The sequence below is a fragment of the Pseudonaja textilis genome, chromosome 13 (assembly GCF_049901715.1).
Source record: "Pseudonaja textilis isolate UNSWEBS1 chromosome 13, rPseTex1.2, whole genome shotgun sequence".
Taxonomy (NCBI): Eukaryota; Metazoa; Chordata; class Lepidosauria; order Squamata; family Elapidae; genus Pseudonaja; species Pseudonaja textilis.
The window spans coordinates 4203851-4215472 of record NC_142002.1 but is presented as its reverse complement, the minus strand read 5'-3'; the positions used below and the strand labels follow the sequence as shown (position 1 = coordinate 4215472).

Sequence of the window (11622 nt, the reverse complement as noted above, 5' to 3'; positions counted from 1 at the left end):
GGGTTCAGGCAACTTTGGTACATCTATAGTCAAGGGCTCCAGTTCACTTTTCCTCCTGCTGCATCCTTTCCCCCTTATGTGAACCACAATCGGTTTTATTTCTTCTTTCCGTCTGAACTGAGAGAGGCTGGGCATATGCCCAAAGGATGAAGGGAGGCCAGCTTGGTGATGCTGAATCCAGAGAGGGTAAGGTTGAGTTTTGAAGCCTAGGAATTGGGAAGGGCCTACTTAACCATGAATGCCCAGTTTGGATTGGCATATTAAGTTATGGAGCAACCTAGACCAGAATAGATCAGCCTGAGTGATCCATTCCCTAAAATTTTCCCTTGATTCAATTACTGCAATGCGTGCTAATGAAGTTAGAATGGAATAGAGTAGAGTAGAGTAGAGTAGAGTAGAGTAGAGTAGAATAGAATAGAATAGAATAGAATAGAATAGAATAGAATAGAATAGAATAGAATAGAATAGAATAGAATTCTTTATTGGCCAAGTGTGATTGGACACACAAAGAATTTGTCTAGGTGCAAATGCTCTCAGTGGACATAAAAGAAACGAGTTCATTAAGAGTCAAGTATCATCAGGTACAACACTTAATAACAGTCATAGGGTGCAATAAGCAATCAAAACATACTAGGAAACAGTCAGTAAAATTTTTTAGGATACAAACAACAAAGTTACAGTCATACAGTCATAACTGTGAGGAGATGGGTGAAAGGAAGGATGGGAGGATTTATAATAATAGTAATACAAACTTAGTAAATAGTTGGATAGTGTTGAGGGAAATATTTGTTTAGCAGAGTGATGGCATTCAGGGAAAAACTGTCCTTGGGTCTAGTTGTCCTGGTGTGCAGTGCTCTGTAGCATCATTTTGACAGAAGGAGTTGAATCTGTTTATGTCCAGGATGTGAGGGGTCTGTAAATATTTTCACAGCCCTTTTTTGACTCATGTAGTATACAGGTCCTCGATTAAAGGCAGGTTGGCAGTCCTAATTACTGTCTGAAGTCTGTGTTATAACTCTGAAGTTACTCGAGAAGATGTTCTTGAAGATGCAGCTGCACCTTCCTAAAGTGTTGTGGAGAAGTGTTGACTTCTGAGCTCCCGAGTCCAATCCAAAATGTGGACAAGTCCATGAATTCCTAGTTGGCTGTTTGCCAGGACCAAGGAGCCTTTGGGTTGAAATCAGAAAGGGAAGATATAACCTCAGTGCATCAATCAGAATGCAATCTTTTCAATAGCAATGCCCTATTTGTGAAGCATTTTTAGCTGGTTTTGTTCTGTTACCTTCCAGACATTTATGAAATAACTATTTTTCCAGGACAGTTACCTTGAAGACTGCCTATTACTTTGTTGTTGTTGTAGTAGTAGTAGTTTAAATTATAATTCTATAAACATTATAAAATAATTGTATGAGTGTATTAGTATTATCTACATATTCTTACCTGGAGCTTTGCTACTCTGAAGATGGAGAAGGAGGAGGAGGAGGAGAAGGAGGAGGAGGAGGAGGAGGAGGAGGAGGAGGAGGAGGAGGAGGAGGAGGGAGGAAGGAGGAAGAAGGAGGAAGAAGGGGAAGAAGAAGGAAGTTCCTAGCAAAGTCAATAGCATTGTGAACAATTTATATGCTAGTTTCAAAAATCAAAACTTCCCCTGTTCCATTTGAAAGGAAGCACTTCCTCTGTTGAGAGCATTAAAACTGCAACCTCGTTTATAACACTGTCTTCCAACAACACTCACCCTCCCTCTTTGAATAAAACCCTAAAATAATTAAACCCGTCATTTATAAATAAAGATAAAAATAATGAAATAAAAGCTAGAATTAAAATAATGCATTAAAATTCATTTCGAACTGCGAGATGGATGGCTAACAAATTTGATAAATACATGAAATAAAATAAATAAATAAAAATAAGGCTAAAATAAGAGAGAAATGTATCTTCGGTAGAGAGTCCTAACAGTTTGACGATGCAGAACTCCCTTAGATTGGCATATGAAGCAATTATAAGAATGTTAACGGCAGCATTCGTGTTTGAAAACTCAAGTTATAAAGGAGGGGAGTCTTTCCTTAATACAGTGGCTCAGCTATTCTATACAACCCCACAGTATACAATTGCTCCTTAGATCTGAATATTTAACGCCAAGAAAGGACAGTCCCCTATCCTGTTTCTGCCTTGGAATAACAGCCGTTTCTGTTTCTAACTGGGGAAGAATGTGGCTGGAGGGAGGAGGGTTGAAAAGTACCCCTGTCCTATTGTTATACTCCCTCACCACTGATCCTTGCTTTTAACATCATAATGAAAGATGTCTTTAGTGGATTATCTTGAGCAGGGATTAACTCCTTCAAGATTTCTTAGAAGGCAAGGTGTTTTGAGCCCTAAATACACACCAATTGCCTGCTTAACTTTTCATCTTATTTTCAAAACTGCTCAGCTGGAATTCGGATTCTTTTTTCACAGAGCTAAGTTTTCTTAGTAGCAAAGTTTGATGAGAAGGGGAAGGGAAGGGAAAGGGAGGGAAGGGAAGAGAGAGAGAGAGTGAAAAAAAAAGACAGACATTTGTTCTTCACTGATCAACAGCCTTGAATGCTTGAAACACGGCAGGCAAAAACTCAATCAAATCTTTGTTGGGGACCCATCGGCACTTAAATTCCATTCTTATTATCCAAGGTGCCTGAAATAAGCCCACCGTAGAAAAAGAAAGAAAGAATGACAATGTCCCCCATTACATTAAAGTATGCTCCCTCTTTAAGACATTGTTGATAGATGGAAGACAGATGGATTAGAGACGGTGGGAAAATCTATCAGATGACAGACAAACCAATGAGTTAAGAAAATGTACATTTACAGAGCAGTCATTGAACCAACATTTTTGCACGTGCACAAATTAGACACAAATGCCACATTATCAGATGTATAATTTCTGAGCCTATTTGCATAAAACACACACTTTTTTGCAGCAATTTAGAAAGACAAATCTTTATATTTAAACATCCTACCAGTTAGGAGGTATTGATGCTATGTTTCCTTGAATCCAGTTCTTTGTGTTATCTTTATCACCCATGCTCCCAAATTGCAAAGCCGATCCAACTATCGCACAATTGCAATAATCAAAAATCAAAAACTTCTTTAACCTCTTCTTTTTTAAAATAATAATAATAATAACCATCCATTGTTGTCTGTCTGTCTCAGCTGAGGAAAGCCCTTGACTGATTTGAAAAATCTAAGCAAGTTTGAACACAGTGACTGTTTAGTTGGTAGATCCTTAGGAAATCCAAGGGTTGTAGAGTCAAAAAAAAAATGACAGAGGAAGACAATGGCAAAACATTTCTGTATGTCTGCCAAAAAATCTACAAGTGTGTGTAGCCATCGAGATTGACTCAAGAGAATCTTTTCCTTTATTTTGTTTACCTTGATAAAATATTTAAAAAAAGCTCTTGGCCCAAACTCTTCCAAATGGGCCATGATTTTCCAAGTTGTCTCAAAATATTGCATTTGTTTTACTTTTACACTCTTGGAGTATTAAAGTATTTTTTAAGATGGATTGTTTTTAATTTCCTAAAATAGCTGTAAGAGTTTGTTAACCTTAGAGCTGTGTGTCTCTGTGTTGACAAGGTGCTATATGTTTCTTTGGTAGGAGAAGCAGAAAATATTCAGCTTTTACTTGTCTCCCTCACTGGTACAAATTCATATTTGTTGTCAGAACCATTTTTTTTTTCTGGAGAGATGAAACTCAAGGGGTCAGAGACCATTCTTCATTCTTTACATGTCTTGTTTGGAAATTTCCAGTGTGATGAACTAGGAGAGCTGGACAGGAAAATCTCTGCATTGCTAGTCATGTTATTTTTTTAGAACCCCTTCAAGAAGTTCCAAAGCATGAAAGTTGCATTTGGCGTCTCATTTATGGTTTCACTTGTAGGGGTGCCTGTAGATTTAATTCGCTTTACAAAGCACTACACTGAACAAGTGTACACTGAACAAGTGTACACTTAACACTACAGCCAAGAAATTAAAAGACGCTTGCGCCTGAGGAGGAAAACTATGGCAAATCTAGACAGCCTACTAAAAAGCAGAGACATCACCCTGCCAACAAAAGTGTGTCAAGTCAAGGCTATGGTTTTCCCAGTTGCAATGTATGGCTGTGTAAGTTGGACCATAAGGAAGGCCGAGTGCCAAAGAATAGAGGCCTTTGAACTCTGGTGCTGGAGAAGACCCCTGCGAGTCCCTTGGACTGCAAGGTGATCAAACTGGTCAGTCCTAGAGGAGATCAACCCTGACTGCTCTTTAGAAGGCCAGATCCTGAAGATGAAGCTCAAAGACTTTGGCCACCTCATAAGAAGGAAGGACTCTCCGGAGAAGAGTCTAATGCTAGGAACGATTGAGGGCAAAAGAAGAAGGGAAGGACAGAGAATGAGTTGGATGGATGGAGTCACTGAGGCAGTCAGCGTGAGCTTCAATGGACTCTGGGAGGATAGGAAGGCCTGAAGGAACATTGTCCATGGGGTCACGATGGGTCAGACATGACTTCATGACTAACAACAACAACACTGAACAAGAGTGTAGCCAAATAATTTTCGGAACTGCTTCAAAGAGTGTTAGTCTCCTTTGACTGAGAGTCTCTCTGGGAAAACCTCAACTCACCAGGGATGTTAGTGAGAGAGTTTCAGAAACTAACCAGGGTTTCAGTTTTAGTATTGGATTTTAATTTGAATTTTGTTCATATATGACCTGGAAATGGGCCCAGAAGCATCATTGTTTGAGCCTTCCCCCTTAGCCGAACATGTCCTTTACTTATCAGAACAGAAAAACAATTAAGATTCAATTCAATAATAAACAGGAAGATGTTTATATTTAAAAAAAAAAAAAAGGTCTGTTTTGCAGGATATTGTTGAAGATTCTTCCTTGCTCAACTTCTTAAGCAAACTGGAATAATCCTTGACAGATCAACGCTGCTTCCAAAGAGAGTGGAGAATTTGTGGAGGGCAATAAACAACAATGGAAGGGCAGATTTGTGTGTGCCCCCCGCCCCCTCCCCATTCACAATATAATTGGTAGTTCATTTGCACAATGTCTCTGAATTTGCATTAAAAAAATAATCAAGATCTGAACCTTGGCTAAAAAAAAACAACCCGCAATGGATGTAATTCAACCACCAAATTATATAAAGGGATAATGCAATGTCCTAGTTTATAAAATAAAGTATATCCCCAAACTTCCTGATTGTATGTTAGCCCAGCTCATTGAGTTGCACGGTATGAACCCAGGGTATAAATGCACCTATTCAGAAGTAAAGTCCATTGAATTCAGTGGAGCTTAGTAACATATGATGGTTGAAGACATGGTTTAGCTCATAACTAATTAATACTTGCAATTAAGAAGTGTACAACATTACAGCAAACTCTTTCTAATCTTAACTAACCAATAGTAACCAGGTGTAGTGGTATTTTTTTGCATGCTAAATACTGTGACGTGCCTCTCCTTTTATTTGTTTCTTCTTTACAAGCGCAACTGTATTCCGCAGTCTATCCTTTAATGGTAAATAATCCTCCACATTCTTTCAACACAAACTCTTTAAGGAGTCATGAATTTTATTTATATTCTCTCACTCTTTGAGAGCCTTTGCTTATTCGTTGTTTGGCTCTTTGTGCACTAACAGTCCCAAGAGAAAATCCCTCTCTCCACTGAAGGAATTAACCCAGAGACAAAAGGAGAGAAATCTTTAAGCCTTGTTTTGTGCTAAAAGAAATGTTTGACATTTTGGTGGAGAGGCGTTTAGTTTGGATTCATTAAGTCTTAGACACTCTTTTCATTTCTTCTTCTTCTCCATCTCCTCCTCTTTCCCCTCCTCTTTCTTTCTTTCTTTCTTTCTTTCTTTCTTTCTTTCTTTCTTTCTTTCTTTCTCTCTCTCTCTCTCTCTCTTTCTTACTTTCTATCCTTCCTTTCTTTCTTTCTTTCTTTCTTTCTTTCTTTCTTTCTTTCTTTCTTTCTTTCTTTCTTTCTTTCTTTCTTCCTTCCTTCCTTCCTTCCTTCCTTCCTTCCTTTCTTTCCTGTAGCTGTGCTACAATTCCAAGGGGAGATCCAGATCACAGAATTTTAGTCTTTTTAATGCCAACTTTTTTAATGGAGAGCAGACTGACTTGAATTTATTCTTGATGGACCAGCCTTATCTTGCAAGGATCAGTCAGGACACACCATGCGTACAAAGCACAAGCAAGCATTTGAAAATAGTAATCACAAATAATAATAAGTTGCTGTTCTATTGTCTTCTCTTCTGCTTGTAGTCCAGAGTTGGATGAAACAGTATGTTGCCTCTTTTCAAGATTTTCAAGAAAAGGGCAATTAAAAAAGCCACACAAAAGAAGATTAAGATATTGGTTATCTACAGACCTAAATCAATCCCTAATTTAATGGAATCCGCTTCTACTTAGGGGGCTTTGAAACATTTGAAAACATTTGACTTAATGGATATATACAAGATAGAGACAAGCTGGAAGATTCCAATTGTCTCTTGACAGAGTTAGAATGAGTTGTGTCTCATCGCAAAAGGAAGAACAACCAGTTTGCAAAAGATGAAAGACAATTCCTGTTGCAGGTAACACATGGAGCCATTTGCCACCAAATATGAGTGAAGTAAAGGCTTAGTAGGGCTTATATGTTAAGATTACTAGACAGTTATAATGTGAACACCCACAGTTACATCAGGAAAGGATAAAACATGAATTAAGGTTATAAATTACTGCAATGCTGCAGGGCAAAATCAGCCATCAACTGTTGATAAGAGGGAAGGGGAAAACATATCTAAAAGGGAAATATTCTGTAATTACTCTTCACTCTCTGTCTACATAATATGCACACATGTTATTTTTATGGATCGGTAGTACAACTCAAAGAACCTAACAATAAAGCCACCCGTTAAATAAGGAATGTTTGCATTTTTTTTCAAGCTATTATAGTAGAGAACGGGATAAAGGAACTGAGGAAAAATGGCAAGGAATATAACAGATAATAAGAATTGGAAGGGACCTTGTAGGTCATCTAGTCCAACCCAGACAGAAGACCCTACACCATTTCTGACAGATGGCAGTCCAGTCTCTTCTTGAAGCTTCCAGGGATGAAGCTCCCACAACTTCTGAAGGCAACTTCTGTTCCATTGGTTGATTGTTCTGTCAGGAAATCCCTTCTTATTTCCAGGTTGAATCTCTCCTTGTTCAGTTTCCATCCATTATTCCTTGTCTGGCCTTCAGGTGCTTTGGAAAATAGCTTGACTCTGTGGCAATCCCCCAAATATCGGAAGGCTGCTCTCCTGTCTCCCCTGGTCCTTCTCTTCCCTAGACTAGTCAGGCCCAGTTCCTGCAACCGTTCTTCATAAGTTTTAGCCTCTGGTCCCCTCATCATCCTCTTTGTTGCTTTTCTCTGCACTCTTTTCTAGAGTCTCAATATCTTTTTTATAATGTGGTGACCAAAACTGTATCCCAGAGTCTTTGTATACAGGAAGTCCTCGACTTACAACAGGTCAATTAGCGACCGTTACAAAGGCACTGCAAAAAGTAACATGGCCATTTTTCACACTTGTGACCATTGCAATGTCCCCGTGGCCACCTGCTTTAAATGCAGATGCTTGGCAACTGGTTCGTATTTACGATGGTTGCAGTGTCCCGGACTCACACGATCCCCTTCTGCCACCTTCTGACAAGCAAGGTCAATGGGGGAGCCAAGAAGAAATGGGTAGAAACTAATCAAGGAGAGAAGCAACCTAGAACTTAAAAAAAATTTCCTGACCGTGAGAACAATTAATCAGTGGAACAAATTGCCTCCATAAATTGTGGGTATTCCATCACTGGAGGCTTTTAAGAGAGATTGAACAACTATTTGTCTGAAATGGTCTTGGGTCTCCTGCTCAAGCAGGGGGTTGGACTAGAAGACCTCCAAGGTCCCTTCCAACTCTATCATTCTGTTAAAGTTTTATCATGTGCTCATCTTTATCTGATGAAACTATAAAAGAATAAAACTAGTCTGGGAATTTTGACAGATTTGAAGTAATGTACTTAAAGATAAATATTACAGATAAAAATTACAATATAAAAGCTGATGGATAACATTTTCAAGAGCCAATTCTTTCTACGGAATATGACTCTCTCTGCCCTGTAGTTGGTTACAAATCAAATCTTGCTTTGGGAATTATGAGTTCTTACTCCATTTTACCATCACTTCTCAGCTACACATTTGTCATCATTTATTCCTCATTTTTTGGTAGGAAGATACAGCCGATCATACGCTTACAGAATAAAAACCTGGGTATACATAAGTGGTCAAAAAAGTCAAAATGGCAGCCATACCCACATGAACGGGGATATCTGAGTATTTGATGAAGAAGCAGCCATCAACTCTATGAGCTTAGAGTGTAAAGAGAAGTATTGGCTGTGCTAATTTCATTTTTTTCCCACTGATGATCCAAAATAAAGACTGTTGTGTATTTTTTAATTGACTGTTGTTTGGGAAACGGAAATCAGGATGAATTATTGCCCATTTGCTGTGCTACGCTTTGTTGAGCTAATTAGAGATGATGCATGATGCGAAATTACGAGAACACAAAAAAATGAGGAAATATGGAGGAAGATTCCTCTTACTTAGCAGTTAGATTTTAGCTTTGAAAAGTATTGCTTACATGTATTATTTAAAATGAGACAAGGATGTCCCCATCTCTTTACTTCATTGTCTTTGTTGCAATGGTCAACAAAAAGAAGGTGAAGTTCATGAGCCCAAAATGAGGAGATTAAAAAATACCATGGACAAGAAATGGAAGACCATTACTTTAGTTCCAGAATGCCATCGTTTTAGTTTACATAAAAGTATGATGTGTAATGTGATGTCCCAAGTCTTCAAGTGATTTCAAACATTTGGGTCCAATCTCTGAAAACCCTTTATAAGTTGCCAAAACCTTGTAAGCAAGGGGATTTTTAAGTACAGAAGGAATAATGTGACTTCAGTGCAATGTACACATTTTATGCTCATTAAAACATTTAATCAAAATTAGTTTTATATTTGCCACAACCTTTTCATTTTCCTGTCTGTCCTTATTTGTTGGAATTTGGCCTCAATGTACCTTACAAGGTTCAAATGTGACTTCCTGTTCAGATTAACAGAGTTGGAAGGGACCTTGTAGGTCATCAAGCTCAAGGCACTGCCCAAGCAGGAGACCTACACCATTTCTGACAGATGGCAGTCCAGTCTCTTCTTGAAGGCTTGCAGTGATGAAGCTCCCACAACTTCCGAAGGCAACTTCTGTTCCATGGGTTGATTGTTCTCACTGTCAGAAAATTTCTCCTTATTTCCAAGGTGAATCTCTTCTTGTTCAGTTTCCATCGTTCATTCCTTTTCTGGCCTTTGGGTGTTTTGGAAAATAGCTTGACCCCTTCCTCTCTGTGGCAGCCCCTCAAATATTGGAAGGCTGCTATCATGTCAACCCTAGTCCTTCTCTTCCCTAGACTAGCCAAGACCAGTTCCTGCAACCATTCATCGTATGTTTTAGCCACCTAATCATTTTGGTTGTTCTTCTCCGCACTCTTTCTAGAGTCTCAACATCTTTTTTATAGCTCAAACATAAGGTTGATCCCTAGAACAAACAGGACTTGGACTAACAATCAAAATCTGGGGTGAAATGAAGGTTCCAATTATAAGCAGAATAAAACCGTCTGCAAGAAGTCACTCTGATAGGAAATTGATGGGAAGGACAAGCCATAGCAGAACAGTGATTTATGCAGGGAAAGAATGGCCTATCTCATTAGTGGAGTATAATTTTGGTGGCATCCCTAGGCTGATGTAGAAAGAGAAAGAAACTGGGTTAATTTAGCACCTTTTCTTTACTCTCAAGTTACACCAAAGATGCTTTACTGGACTTTCTCGTATTTGTTTTTCCTTGAAAATGTTTCACTTGTCATCCAAGAGGTTTTTTCAGTTGTTGAGTTATTCTTCAGTTATTCATCAGGAACTGCAGAAGCTTCCTGGATGAGAAGCAAAATATTTTCAAGTAACAAAAAATAAATAAATAACCAGTTGCCTTTTGGAAAAGCGCCTTTGGGACAACCATGACTTGGATGATTAAGAATCTTTATAGATTCTCAACATTTATTTCTTCTAGCTAAAACGTAGAGTCATGAGAATAAAGATATGTCATCAGTCTCATTGAGGGACAACTCTGGTGTCTTTTGTGAGAAGAATAGCAGTGATGACACCAGAGTTGGCTTTCTAGTGATCCATTTCACCTAAATTCCTAAACTTCTGTCCCCAACTCCCTTAGCATCACAAGTGTCTATCTTAACCTTTAGGAAGATTTTAGAGTCACACTGTTCATGTATTCAGATACCTTCACAAATATTCCTAACCCTTCATATTTAAACAGCCTTAAAATTATGAACCCCCAATATGTGAATGGAGTCAATCCCTCAAAATGCATGCTTTTCTAAATTAGGTAAGTCACTCCATTGATATTTCCATCCAAATGCACACACCTTATACACAAATACACACGAGGAATCTTTGGTGGTCTCTGAGCTTGGTGTTTTCCAAGCTAAGAGAACACCGAGGATTCCACATTTCAACCTTGAGCTACAGATATTCTCCTTTATTGATGAAGACATACTGTACATGTGAGGCTCTACCGACCGAAGTAGGAAAGATTTGCTTTGATGAGCTCACAAGAAAATCCAGGAATTAAGCATAAATATTATTTATTAAAGAGAGCCAATCTGGTGTAGTGTTAAAGGTTAGAAACTAGGAGATTGGGAGTTGTAGTCCTGTCTTAGGTACAAAGCCAGCTGGGTGACCTTGGGTCAGTCAGCCCTTAGGAAGAAGCAGAAATAGCAAACAAATTTCAATTAAAAAAATGCCAAGAAAATTGCAGGAACTTGTCCAGGCAATTCACCTGGACTGAACAATTGACTCCAAGGCGAGGTAAATATAAGGCATTGACTTAGGTATGTGTGTTAGGAAGCCATCCCCAGAAGAATATCAGCAACTGCAGTTTAAGCTAGAACTCACCTATTCCTTGAATGTTGCATTTCATTTTTCTTCACCCTTTTGGAAAGAGGTTGCATTTGCCATCTTGTGAATTCAATGGGTGACCCAACTTCCATGCCCTACTTAAAAACTGCTGGTGACCTTCTACCATTGCACCATATAGAGTATCTTAACTTACTGCACCTCTGTATGGTTTGCCAATTGCACAGTGGCAGACAGGAAAGCACTCCAGAGAGTTAATGTCATTTCCCAGAGGGTCATTGGTTGCCCTCTCCCCTCTTTGGAAGAGCTTTATAGCTCCTGTTGCCTTAAGAAAGTTCAACACATTCTCAAAGATCCATCTCATCCTAGGAATCCCTTTTTTAAAATACTATTACTGTCTGGCAGACAGTACAGGATAATAAAAGCAAGCACAAATAGGCTATCCCAGGGCAGTAGCTCTTTTGAATTCTACTGTACAGTGTAGTGTTGATGTGGTGTGGCGGATTTTGGGTTCAATGTGTGGAGTGTGAAGGATGTGTGTTTGTGTTTATTTTCATGGTGATGTTGTGCATTGAAGACGGTGTTTGATTTCGTTGTAGGAGGTACAATGACAGTAAACTAAACTAAACTAAA

General features: G+C 38.7%; 1 long non-coding RNA gene across 1 annotated transcript; it reads right to left on the bottom strand.

The window, feature by feature from the left end:
- Positions 1-980: 980 nt before the first annotated feature.
- Positions 981-3278, bottom strand: LOC148124712 (uncharacterized). The gene is made up of 2 exons (XR_015745165.1): positions 2991-3278; positions 981-1167 (listed from the first exon to the last, which is right to left on the bottom strand). It is a non-coding gene; the product is annotated as an uncharacterized LOC148124712 (long non-coding RNA).
- Between the last annotated feature and the right edge of the window lie 8344 nt (positions 3279-11622).